The sequence below is a fragment of the Lithobates pipiens genome, unplaced genomic scaffold (assembly GCF_037356315.1).
Source record: "Lithobates pipiens isolate NorthernLeopardFrog02 unplaced genomic scaffold, aLitPip1_a1.2 Scaffold_19, whole genome shotgun sequence".
Classification (NCBI taxonomy): Eukaryota; Metazoa; Chordata; class Amphibia; order Anura; family Ranidae; genus Lithobates; species Lithobates pipiens.
Window position 1 is genome coordinate 222,640,386 of NW_027507764.1, and position 13,631 is coordinate 222,654,016.

At 41.8% G+C, this 13,631-nt stretch overlaps 1 protein-coding gene across 1 annotated transcript in view; it reads right to left on the minus strand.

The window, feature by feature from the left end:
* Positions 1-13,631, minus strand: part of ITGA9 (integrin subunit alpha 9) — a 569,728-nt gene that overhangs the window by 429,999 nt on the left and 126,098 nt on the right. The gene's annotated exons all lie outside the window — the stretch shown is intronic.

Here is a 13,631-nt window from a genome sequence, read left to right on the forward strand (position 1 = left end):
GTGATTGGACAAGGGGAGATTGTAAAGTTTATGCACCCCTTGTCTATTTACAGAATGCCTTATATAGTGTCACTTTAAGTTACTACATACCTGAACTTAAAGCCCATAAGCCCAAAGAGGAACTTCATCCACGTTGTAAAAAATGATAAGTCAGCAGCTACAAATACTGATACTCACCAGTCCATGGAGTCTAGCCGATTCTTTATTGGGCTTCGGCTCACCTGTGTTGCCATCTTGGATTTGGAAGACAGCTATGACTTCCTGATATCTCACATACAGCTCCCCACTGTCAGACTAGTCCGGTACCTCCTTCACTTTTATTTTTGGGTCTGTGTTAATAATTTAAGGTGTCTTAAGGTACAGCTACAAGACAAGCTAGGGCACAATGCCCTCCCTTGGCCCTCCTGTAATGGGATATATATATATATATATATATATATATATCCCATTGCAGACCTCAAGCAACTTTGCCTTGTGCTGGCCCTAGTTCTCTAGTCTGGAAGTGAGTGTGCTGTCTCTTTAGGTCATGAAGTGCATAAATATATAAAAAAAAATACATCAAAAAATCAATATATGATCAATTCCAAGCTTGCTAAGTGCTAAAGGCCCGTACACACGGTCGGACTTTTTGACAACAAACATGCAAATTAGCTGTTTTGGAGCAACATCCGACTGTGTGTACGCTCCATCGGACAAACTTTTTCTGTTTTCATCGGACTTTTGTTGGCTCTGCGAACGGACAAACTTTTTGACAACAGAAGTCCGATGGAGCAAAGTCCGACTGTGTGTATGCAAAAGCATCGGACTTTTGTACAAGGTACAAACACGCATGCTCAGAACCATTGCAAACGATCAGACTACAATACAGAAGTTGACCAAAGGTGGCGCTGGAGTCATTGAACGTCCTCTTTTGAAGCGGCGTCAGTACGTTGTGACGTCATTACGTTCGTGTTTGTTGTCAAAAAGTCCGACCGTGTGTATGCAATACAAACTTGTGGACAACACACTTTGTACAAAAGTCCACGGAAAAGTTTGTACAAGTCCGACCGTGTGTATGGGGCTTAACAGTGTTCTGTCTCTTTAAATGCAAAAATGCATACAATAATTGCCTAATTCATGACCAAAATTCATATATATTCATGTGCTGATATGATGCAATAATCATGCAAAATAATACTGAAAGTACAATATCAAATTTATACACAAAAAGTAGGAATAAAAATATAAAATTAAAAATCCAAAGGTTGTGAACTTATTTAACACCACCTGAATTGATCAAACCTCTAAATTATAGGATGTTGATCTAGCTTGAAGAAATTCAAAGGCAAACAGCAACAACTTAGAGGCAAGCAGAAACAACTTGGGGCCAATCTCACATCTAGTAGCTGGTCTGATATAATGGTTCAAGCAACTTCATATAAACTCCAGTGGACCATCTCTGCGTTTCTTCTTTCTTCTCTGCGCGTGCATGGAGCCGCAACTAAGTCACTCTGACGCATGAGTGCGGGAGTCCACCATTCCGGCAAGGTCCAGCAGCATCTGCCAGACCTTCAGAGCACAGGTTTAGGAGATATTCATTTTACCTACAGGTAAGCATTATTATATGCTTACTCGTAGGTAAAAATCTAAAAAAGGGGTGCACAGCCACTATAAGTTTTAGTCCTTCCCCAGGAGATCTCCTGAGAGTCACCTGGGTGGGCTGGTGAAGAGTTAGCCTGGAGGGCTAGTGAAAGGGAGGGCCTGAAGAGGTGGTGCTGGGACCAGTGACCACAGGGAGGAAGTGATGTGAAAATGCAAGCTGTGTCACTCCACTGTTCTACACTTATAGGGCCTGCCTGTAATCAAGAGTGACATAGTTGGAACAAGCAAGTGTGTGCTCGGAGGAAGAAGTTGGAGCTGTATATAGAGACTGTATATAGAAAGACGTTGAAGTTTTGCTGATGTTGAAGTGGGCATCCCATAACTTCCCATCCCTATCCAAGTTATTAACCCTCAGTAAATAACAAAAACAAAGTCGCAGACTGTTTTCTGTCTCTGGAGTGCCTGTGAAAATTCAGTGTGCCTGGCTGTGCAGGAGTGGGGTATCCAGTATCCTCCTTAGGGGGTGCGCTACATAGGCATTAGTTGATGATCATCTTCCCACACAGGGGATCTCTAGTGCAAGTCAATAAAAGAAAAAAACTTTAAACAAATCTCAGCATCCTTATTTTCTTTGTGATATGTGTGATTTGAATCACAAAGTGCCTACAATGTAGATAACACATCAAGTAACCCTTAAACGATTTTTAAAGCATAAAAGAAAAAAGGTAAAGCCTGGTCCATACTTTTTTTTCCCGAACAACCCAGCAGGCTAAACAGAAAAAAACGGAGGCACTTGCTGTACTAACTATGCAATGTTAGTACAGTGATCTCTCCACTGTGCCATTGTGTTCTGACACGGGGAAACCACCACCAGAACACACCGGTCAGCGCTCGCAGTCATTGGCTGCCAGCTCTAATCAGATGCAGGTGATTGGCTGCTGGTTTTCTGGCTTCTGTTGAACAGATTGATGTTTTTGTTGAGCAGGCCGACACTGGCTGATATTCAGCCCAAGTGTACCAGGCTTAAGGCTACTTTCACACTGAGGCGTTTTACAAGTGCTATAGAGTTAAAAATAGTGCCTGCAAAGTGCCTGTAAAGCCTCTCTCCTGTCACTCCAGTGCATTAAAAAAAGTCCTGCAAGCAGCATCTTTGAGGTGCTTTAGGAGCGGTGTATACACTGCTCCTAAAGCGCACCTGCCCATTGAAATCAATAGACAGGGTCGCCTAAGAGACTGCAAAGCGCTGCAGCAGCGACGCTATTAACCCTTTATATGGCCGCTAGCCGGGGTTAAAAACGTCCCCCCCGCTACCGGCCGAAAAGCGCCTCTAAATCGACAATAAAGTGCTGCTAAAACTAGCGGCTCTTTATCACCGACGCCCCCATGCCTCAGTGTGAAAGTGTTCTATGAGAGGAAATAGGAGAGGGTGGAATAGGTAAACTGGTGGGGAATTATGAGTCCAAATGCCTACTGCCAGTTTCACTAAATTTACCAACATGTGTGGAAGATTCAGGTAGTTCTAAATAATGCCACTTTTACAAAAAGGCACTATTAATGTACAAAATTAAAAATAACTACCTCCAGATAATAGCTAATGAAACTGGAGTTAATTAAGACCTAGTTTAACTTGGCATACAGATACAGAGACAGGAAGGGTTCCTGTCCTACAAAGAAAAACTCACCCAAGATCTACTGCTATATGAAAATTGATGAGCGGAGTTGGTACACTGGCAGTGGTTGGTGCACTGGCTGATTATGTGAATCCATAATAGACATGTGCATTCGTTATCATCCGAATGCATTTTCGTTCGAATTTTGGGTTTTTCGTGTTCGTTTTAACAAAACGGTAACGAACACACAGAATCCAAAATCCAAAAGATCCAAAGTAAAAAAAAAGCTTTATTTTCATATCCATTGTATTTTCATATCGTTACAACAACAGTTCAATATAGATAGAAGATTCAACATAACGGTGACAATAGTGATCTGTGTCAAATGTGCCTAACCTAACTCTATTAGTCGAAGATTATTCGACATAGAGAGAAAAAATTTGACATTATAGAGACATGTAGATTCAACAAAGCATCTAAAAACATACCATCGCCGCAAGTGGACATTTACGGTCAAATACTTTGCCTATAGGCTATAGAAGAATTCTTATGTTGTTTGACTAGTAATAATAATTAATAATTATAATTATTACTAGTCAAACAACATTAGAATTCCACTAAAGCTTGTGGGCGGAGCATTCAACCACAAATGTATGATCACCACGTCGTACAGTTTAGCTGCTTCGTCAAATCTTCTTAGAACATCCGACAGACACCATAAGCCTTCAATTGACAGATTCGACCTTAACCACTTGCCGACCGCCGCACGACGATGTACGTCGACAGAATGGCACGGGCAGGCATATGGGCGTACCTGTACGTCCCTGCCTTCCCGCGGGTGGGGGGCCCGATCGGGCCCCCCCCCGGTGCCTGCGGCGGTCGGTATTCGTTCGGGAGCGATCCGGGATGAGGGGGCGGCCATTCATTCATGGCCACCCCCTCGCGATCGCTCCCGACGAATGAAAATGCTCCGTGACATCACTTCCTCTCCTGTAATGTAAACACAGGAGAGGAAGTGATGTAATCTCTCCTCCGTGTCGGTATTTTTCGTTCCGACACCGAGGAGAGAGGATCGGTGAGTTGCACCAACACGACACTACACAGTAGAACATGCCAGGCACACTCACACCCCCACGATCACCCCCCCCAATTACCCCTGCCCCCCAGTCACAGTGACACCAATGTCATTTTTTTTTTGCATTGGTGTCATTTGTGACTGTAATAACTGTTAGGGCAGTTAGGGTTAGCCCCCTTTAGTTCTAATGTACCCCCCTAACCCCCCCAATAAAGGTTTAACCCCGTGATCACCCCCCGTCGCCAGTGTCACTAAGGCTGGGTTCACATTGCAGCGGTTTATGAGAACGAATGTGATTCGCACCGCACTGCAGTGCAAATCACATCCGATCTCTGTGCGATTCGAGTTCAGCCATACAGATAGTATGGCTGAATTCGCGCCGCACCCTCCGCAAATTCGCACGGGACCCTTTTTTTGGTCCGCAGCAGAATCGGATCGCATGGGTGTTCACACCATGCGATCCGAGTTTGCAGATCGCACTGCGATATGCGAACTGATCTGGGGGTGTCATTAACATTTCACTGACACTCCCAGCAGTTCGCATAGGGCAGTGTGAACTGCCGCCGGGAGGCATGCGATGCGGGAACCCGCCGCGGATTCGTGGCGTTCCCGCATCGCACCAGTGTGAACCCAGCCTAATAAGCGATCGTTTTTCTGATCGCTGTATTAGTGTCACAGGTGACGCTAGTTAGGCAGGTAGGTATTTAGGTTCGCCGCAGCTTTTTATAGCGCCAGGGACCCCCATATACTACCGCATAAAGCCCCCTGATTGCCCCCTAGTTAACCCTTTCACCAGTGATCACCATATAACTGTTACAGGTGACGCTGGTTGGTTAGTTATTTTTTTTATAGTTTCAGGGCACCCGCCATTTATTACCTAGTCTCACTAGTGTACCCCTAAATTTAGGGGTGTCTACTTTCCAAAATGGGGTCATTTGGGGGGGGTTTGTGCCATCTTGGCATTTTATGGCCTTCAAAACTGTAACGCCCTTAGAAAGCCTGAAGGCGGTGCTTGGTTTTCGGGGCCCCGTGCGCAGCTAGGCTCCCAAAAAGTCCCACATATGTGGTATCCCCGTACTCAGGAGAAGCAGCAGAATTTATTTTGGGGTGTCATTTCACATATGCCCATGGCATGCGTGAGCAATATATCATTTAGTGACAACTTTGTGAAAAAAAAAAGTTTGTAATTTTCCCGCAACTTGTGGCAAAATATAAAATATTCCATGGACTCAACATGCCTCTCAGCAAATAGCTTGGGGTGTCTACTTTCTAAAATGGGGTCATTTGTGGGGGTTTTGTGCCATCTTGGCATTTTATGGCCTTCAAAACTGTAATAGGTAGTGAGGAGTGAAGTCAAATATTTACGCCCTTAGAAAACCTGAAGGCGGTTCTTGGTTTTCAGGGCCCCGTACGCGGCTAGGCTCCCAAAAAATCCCACACATGTGGTATCCCCGTACTCAGGAGAAGCAGCAGAATTAATTTTGGGGTGTCATTTCACATATGCCCATGGCATGCGTGAGCAATATATCATTTAGTGACAACTTTGTGAGAAAAAAAAAAAAAGGTTTGTAATTTTCCCGCAACTTGTGGCAAAATATAAAATATTCCATGGACTCAACATGCCTCTTAGCAAATAGCTTGGGGTGTCTACTTTCTAAAATGGGGTCATTTGTGTGGGTTTTGTGCCATCTTGGCATTTTATGGCCTTCAAAACTGTAATAGGTAGTGAGAAGTGAAATCAAAAATTTACGCCCTTAGAAAGCCTGAAGGCGGTGCTTGGTTTTCGGGGCCACGTACGCGGCTAGGCTCCCAAAAAGTCCCACATATGTGGTATCCCCGTACTCAGGAGAAGCAGCAGAATTTATTTTGGGGTGTCATTTCACATATGCCCATAGCATGTGTGAGCAATATATCATTTAGTGACAACTTTGTGTAAAAAAAAAAAAAAAAAATTTTTTTGTCATTATTTAATCGCTTGAGGCAAAAAAATTAAATATTCAATGGGCTCAACATGCCACTTATCAATTTCCTTAGGGGGTCTACTTTCCAAAATGGGGTCATTTAGGGGGGTTTTGTACTGCCCTGACATTTTAGCACCTCAAGAAATGAGATAGGCAGTCGTAAACTAAAAGCTGCGTAAATTCCAGAAAACATACCTTAGTTTGTAGATGTGACAACTTTTGCGCAAACCAATAAATATACAGTTATTGACTTTTTTTTTACCAAAGACATGTGGCTGAATACATTTTGGCCTAAATGTATGACTAAAATTGAGTTTATTGGATTTTTCTAATAACAAAAAGTAGAAAATATCATTTTTTTTCAAAATTTGCGGTCTTTTTACGTTTATATCGCAAAAAATAAAAATCGCAGAGGCAATCAAATACCATCAAGAGAAAGCTCTATTTGTGGGAAGAAAAGGACGCAAATTTTGTTTGGGTACAACATTGCATGACCGCGCAATTACCAGTTAAAGCAGCGCAGTGCCAAATTGTAAAAAGACCTCTGGTCATTGACCAGCAAAATGGTCCGGTCTGAAAGTGGTTAATTAATTTGGATTTTCGTTCGGATACATTTTTTAAGGAAACTAAATAAATAAAACCGAATTTTCGGGAGTAACTAAATAAATTTATTTTTCGGACAAAACCGAAATTCCGAAAAAAAAAAATTCAGTGTGCACATGTCTAATCCATAATAGAATAAATATCCGGCAACCCAAGAGCTTCTTCTTGCAAAGTGTATTAAGCAAAACAGCTACAAACTACACGTCAGTACACCATCTAAGGAACCATAGGCTATGCTGATTTAATACTTACCTGAGGTGAGAGGCTAGAGAGCACAGAGGTGATGTGGAAGCAAAATTGTCACCTCTATTATGAATAATCACCACTAAGGGTGTAGAGATATTGTGCACTACCTCAAAAAATTAAAATAAAATATATTATATTGTTATTTAGATTTGTGTGTTAGGTGTCCAGCCTTCAGACACAAGTTATTGTTTATGCACTAGGAACACTTTTATTACATATTTTGGATCATTATTTATATTGCATGTTTATACACCTATTTTTTATTGCTGCTGATTTAACACAGTGTGAAGAGTGTGGCAAACGCTGGATGATTAGGGGCATTCACAAAGTGATTGCTTTTAGCCTTGAGGTTACACCCAGTAACGCTGAATTGGTTTATGCACTGAAGTCACTTTATATTAATTTTGATGGTTATTTATTAGGAGTGATTAACTAGGTTTACCTATCACAAGAGTTTATGTCACATACTGGTTAGATTGAGTTAACTGTCAGTGCCTCACTACTCTCTAACAACTTATTTATGAATAGTCAAGAATAAGCTATTTAAGTGAAGGCAGCAGGCTTGCTATACATTTTTTAACCCACACACAGTGGATGAGGTTTTACCCTACTTGGCTGTGATGAAATGGAACAGGAAACCCCAGCTGTATGTGGAACCTTCTCAAAGAAGGACTTCTATAGGAGGTAATCAGCAACAGCAGTTTCCCGCTATCCAAGTCCAAAAGATCCAAAGGAGCAGTAGCTTCATGCAACCCCCTGACCCTTATATTCTGATGCCTGTTCTGGTTTACATAGCCGTCTAGTTGAGTGATCAGTTCCTCAATCCTTAAAAGATAAGTTCATGTTCGGAACATGTTACATGCTACACCCGTATTGGGGGTGTAACATGTTCTCGCCTCACCTCCCAAACCTGCTTCCCCTGTGACAGCTGAGGGGGGTTTCCTCTCCCCCACAGCAGCTGTCACATTCAAATCGGCGTGGATCTCTGAATGAATTAACTACAAATTCTGACTGCCCCCACAGTAGTTCTCAAAGGACTGAATGGGCACTGATGAGCACCCTTATCGACTTATAGTTCCTCCCGCTTTCTAACTGAAAGCCTGTACAGAAGTACAGTCGAGAAAGCAGGAGGACGTGTCTGCAGGATCCTGATGTTGCACCACTTACCTTTATTTAATTGCAAAAAAATATGTGCATTTATAATTTTTTCCCTAAAGGTTAACTTAACTTTTAAATCCTGGTTTAAAGTTTTCTTGATTAGTTTCGTACCTGTGAGTCTCCTCTCCAAGAAGAAAATGGGGTCCACCATTAGCAGTTTGAGGATCACCACATGAACTAGATAGGAAGCACTATCTTTTGTGAGGCACAGACCAAAGTAGGAGGTAAGAGCACTCGTACTAGATTTAGATTTGTAGTTGGACTAGAAAAGTGACCACCATTTCCCTGGCATGCCAACCTGATCTTGCAACATTCTTTTGCCATGGCATATGCTGATGAAACTGGGAAGGTAGCAGGAGCTCATTAAACATGTATCTTCACGCAGACATGTCCAAGGCACACCCACTCAGCCAAAATGTATTACCTAGTTTTGGATGCAGTAGAAGGGTTAGAACCCCTATCAGGTGTTTAATGCTTTCTTTGAACCCACTATGGACTCTTTTCCTAGGACTGAAAGTGACAGTAAATCTCCACAATGGAACATAGAGAAGAATAAAGAGCGTTGTTAACCCCTACAACTCAAAATGTGTTGCACATCAATTAACATAAATCTTTGATTATTTCCTCCAGTGCAGGTCAGGGAATGATAGCTAGAATCCGATTGGTTGCTATGGGCAAATGCTCACTCACTCGGACATTTTAGCATAGTTGTGTCAGCAAAGTGTATTTTAAACTAGGAACACTTTGAAGGCAAGCATAATCACAGACATCAAATACACAAGTCTTATCTTCTGTTTTCTGCAGACGGTGGTGCATTGAACCATATGAAAATCCTGCAAAAATTCAATTATAGAAAATAGTTTCCTGTGATATACGCCAGTCAGGTCAATGTTGAGGATCACCAATTTGCAGTAAAGTGCAGCAAGATTTTTTTTTCTTTCCCTTACATGGATGGCTTTTTGATGTAGCTGAATAGATTTCACTTTCAATTAAAAAAGGAGAAACATTTACATGTTTCAGTAAATGGAGACATGCATATCTATGAGAAGTAAATTATTCTAAGGAAATATAAAAACAAAAAACCCCCCAAAAAAAAACACTTTTAACGCAGATAGTGACAGTGTCCAAGGACCATAAAGCAAAGCAAGCTTAACTTTGCAAAAGAAACAGTGCCAGTAATAAATATTATTGTAATTGCCAACTTTCCACTGGCAATGCATTTTACTGAATAAAGTACTGGAATACCAGAGACACTGGAATACACCACGATTCTTCCACTTATGTACAGGAAAATACCTTCTCCAAAAAAATAGAACTATGCCCAGAAATAAATATGTTATTGGAAGTCCCCCCTGCCCCATATTTTTTTTTCCTATCTCAACACTCCCTCGCTCTGTTTTTCCTCTGTTTTCCCTATTCTCCCTCCAAAATTTCTCTTTCTTTACGTCTCATTCTTTCATATCGTTTCCTCTCTGAAATAACTGAACATTTCCCTGTGTTTTTGCTGCAAGTACAGAAATATACCCCTTGATCTACCAAAAATCCAGTGAGCTCCTACCTTCCTGTAGTGAGCAGCCATTGCTGCATGGAAATCCCAAGCAGCATTATCAGCCCTGCCCAATCAGACTACAGAACATCCCTTACGTTTTGGAGATGAGGAATTGGGCTAGGGGGGTGTAGTCAATTAATGAAAACCTCATTCAGGACTGACAACACCGCATGTTTAAACCTAAAAATAAAAACGTAATGAAAAATTTACTGTGCACTTTTGAAAGTGCAGTTGCTCCAGAGCTTAGTAAATGATGGAGAGCTCTGCTTACTTCCATCATCCAATCATGTGCAAGGAAAATTAAAAAACTAAATTTTTGCTTACATGTGATTGGATGATGGAAGTCACCAGACCTCTCCACCATTTCCTAAGCTCTGGAGCAACTGCACTTGCAGAGTGAAACTGCACTTTTTTTTAAAAGTGCACTGTCTATTTGTCTTTAGTAAATCAACCCCACTGTGTATACTACCATTTCAGAGTCTAAACATAAAACGCAATGAGGTTAGAGGTAAATGTCAGCAGTCCATGATAAAGTGAGCTAAATTAAGGTATTAAGGCCTATACAACAATGCAAAAGAAAGTCACCCCTTTCATTGCATTATTTAGTCCAATTTTAGTCCAATTTCCGCCACAATTTCTTTTAGGTTTTGGACATAGCGAGATGGATTTGAACTTCAGTTAGATTTTAAATGATGACTGTGTCCCTATAAATTCTCTTTTCTTGTTCTCTGTGACACCTATCACGTAGATAGGAAGTAAGATGAAATCTCCTTTATAGGACACAAACTGCAATAAAATTTGAACAACATACTTAAAGAAGCACTGGGAACTTTTAGACTTGCAAGTGTAGTCATATCAAGGAAAACTCAATACCTCTGGCAAGGCGGCTCCCACACAACAAGGCTTCCCCCAATCCTCTAATGCTGCTCAGAAACTGCTGTCAAGTTGTTAGTCCATGTGGAATGTTCAATACAGGTTCTAATAAAGATCTGTGAAGCCACTGTTTTCTTTTACTCCAGCCAAGTTTTATCCTGTGTAGAGCCCTGATTAAGGGAAAATAGTGTTGCCCACGAAAAGCGTTTTTGGGGTTTTATATGACTTTCATATGGGCTATGTTCGTTCCAATCAGCCAGGTATCCTTGAAAAGATCCTCTGATGGATCAAAGCCAAACAGTACAAATTAGAAATTTGTGTAGCAATACTCCCTCAGGAGCTGCTGATGAATGGTTCCCCTATTCCTGCAAAGTCAGGCAACACGTATTTCCAACTTGCATCCAGACACAAGGGATGGGCTTGTTTTTGTTGTTATTTTGGGGGTAAACAACTTGGATAGGCTATAGGGATTATGAGATGCCCAACTTGTCTTGAACAACAACAGGTGAGGTCAACTTCTTTCCTATGTACAGAGAAAAGATCCTAGACTGCTCTCCTTGCTAGAAACACCCAGTCTCTTGGATCAATGGCAAAGTCATTTAGGGACTAGGAGCTCTTAGCCCCTTTGAAAAGTAGCACAAAATATCGAAAAGCTGCATGCAGGAGTATCTCCTCTCCTCTTGAAGAACTGCCCCAAGCTCCACCGCCTGCAGGAACTACCAGACCTCCTGGCTGCACGCATACCAGTCCACCCGGCTGCTTCAAAGATCTCCCAGGACAAGGGATAAAGTATTAAGCACAGTGCTGTCCTTTGAAAGCTTACTACATATGGCATTCTCTCCCCTTGTGAATCCCTGGGTGTGCTGATGTACTCACTCTGTTCTCCTTCCTCCCACTGCTCTCAGGCAAGAATCCAGTTCAAACTTTGATGCTGAATGGATCTTCCTAAGGCAGCCCGAGCCCAGCCTGGAGGCAAAGGCCCACCTAGACATAAGGGATCCCTCCTAGGCTACCGATAGCTCTCAGCACTCTATCTTCCACCAGACTCTCCTGCTAACTATAACAGCTGATTCAGGCACCCTGCCAGGAATTTTGCCTGGGGATTGGCCATATTCCCTCAAGTATGCAGATCAGTCCTCCTGGCCTCCGCCCACTAACTTCTAGAAGTTTCACCAAACTACCAGATCTAGGGGGAGGTACCAGAGACCTGCCTCTGTAAGTCATCCAACCTGACCTGCAGTAAACCCTGACCCAGTTTCAGACTCACAAGTTAACCATGAGTCAAACATAAATTTGCCTGCACTAATCTAGTAGCACACTAGAGGGTACTACATTTGTGACAGACTCACGTTAGGTCTACAAAAAGGCGGATGTAAACAAACATGAGTGTGCTTACTCCTGACAACCTCATATTTAGGTCTAAAAAAAAATGGAAAAGGTTAAAGGCCTTTATTTTTATCTCTGACCTAGATGGACTTCTGTTTACATCTGTCTGTCCATAGACGTACACGGTGCTTCCATTTACATTTGCCCAAAAAACTGACAGGCTTAACGGACTACCCTTATGAAAGGACCCTTATTGGAACACAGGCTGAAATGAAAAGCATACATAAGATTAAACTCCCCATCCCTTACTATATCCAAAACATAAAACACGGTTTTGGCCGACCTTTGGCTTGAAATCTTTTGGTGAGCAAGTATTGATCTTGCAGCTTCTGTGGGACTAAAAGGTATAATCATGTTCTTACAGTGCTGTTATGCAAAAAGTATTGTGGCTAGGCTGGATACTTCAAAAGCTTAACTGGTTTTCAGAATTTCGTTCCGTTCCGGTTTATGGGTATTTAGATGATGTGTGATTTCTAATAAGTTTATAAGATACGCATTTTTTGCTGTCAGAATAATAATTTAAAATGAGTGTACCCACAATACTTTGGCATTTCTGCTCTATTCCGGCTTAGGCCTATAAATAAAAGTTCCCGAACTGACAAATGTATTCTACTGCTCTTCACAATCTGGAGGCACCACATATTCAAGTTACAGTCAGGTCAGCCATGCTATGCAGAGTCATTTCTCCTCCCTGTACTCTGGGAGGTTGATTGCACTAATAAAGGCTGAGGAATGTTAGTGTGTGGTCTAAGAGATGTAGTAGTATGGTGACAGGAATACAGAACAGACATAATACAAAGAACACAGTAACATTCAATGCAATTTTTTATAGTAACGGATAACAGATTATGACTGGATGATGTGCGTTCACTGAATTATTTTATTGTTTCCAAATAATCTAATCTAAGCATTCCGTCTTATGTGATTTCTCTTGAAACAAGACATGTATGCCCTGATCTTCATTTCAAAGTACCACCATTAAAGGACTCTAAGTAAACATAGTCATCCATGTTTCAAGCAGTTTATAATAGGGTGATAGAAGCGTATGACACAAACGAAGGAGTTGAGCTTGCAAAAAAGGCCTGTCTGCAAAGTATTTTGTTTAAGGAAAGCACAGACTATGCAGCCTATGGGAGCCAGAAGTAGAGATCTGGACCTCTAGGTCTAGGTCAGCACTTTGCAAAAATCAACTTGCAGGTCACATGTGGACTTTGACATGTGACAGATAATTGGAACAAATTCCAGAATAAGAAAAAGGAGTGCCTTTATTCATTTTTTTTCTTCCTTTAAATGTTAACATACTCAGGATTTACAATTAGGTATAATAAGCTTAGTAGGTTTTATTTGAAAAGTTAAGAGCTAAACATATAAGATTGTTTAAACAACAATGCAAAAATGTTAAAGGTGTAAACAGTGGCATTGCTATGGGGGTGCCTCCCACACTGCGTGACACCGGCGACACCGCTAAACACCATACTGCTTGCAGTGGAGCAGTGCGAGCAGGGCATCCACCCGTGCAGGGGAGTCTCCCTGTAACACTCCTCAGTCAGGTTAACCACTTGCCGGCCGACTCGCGGCGATATACATGG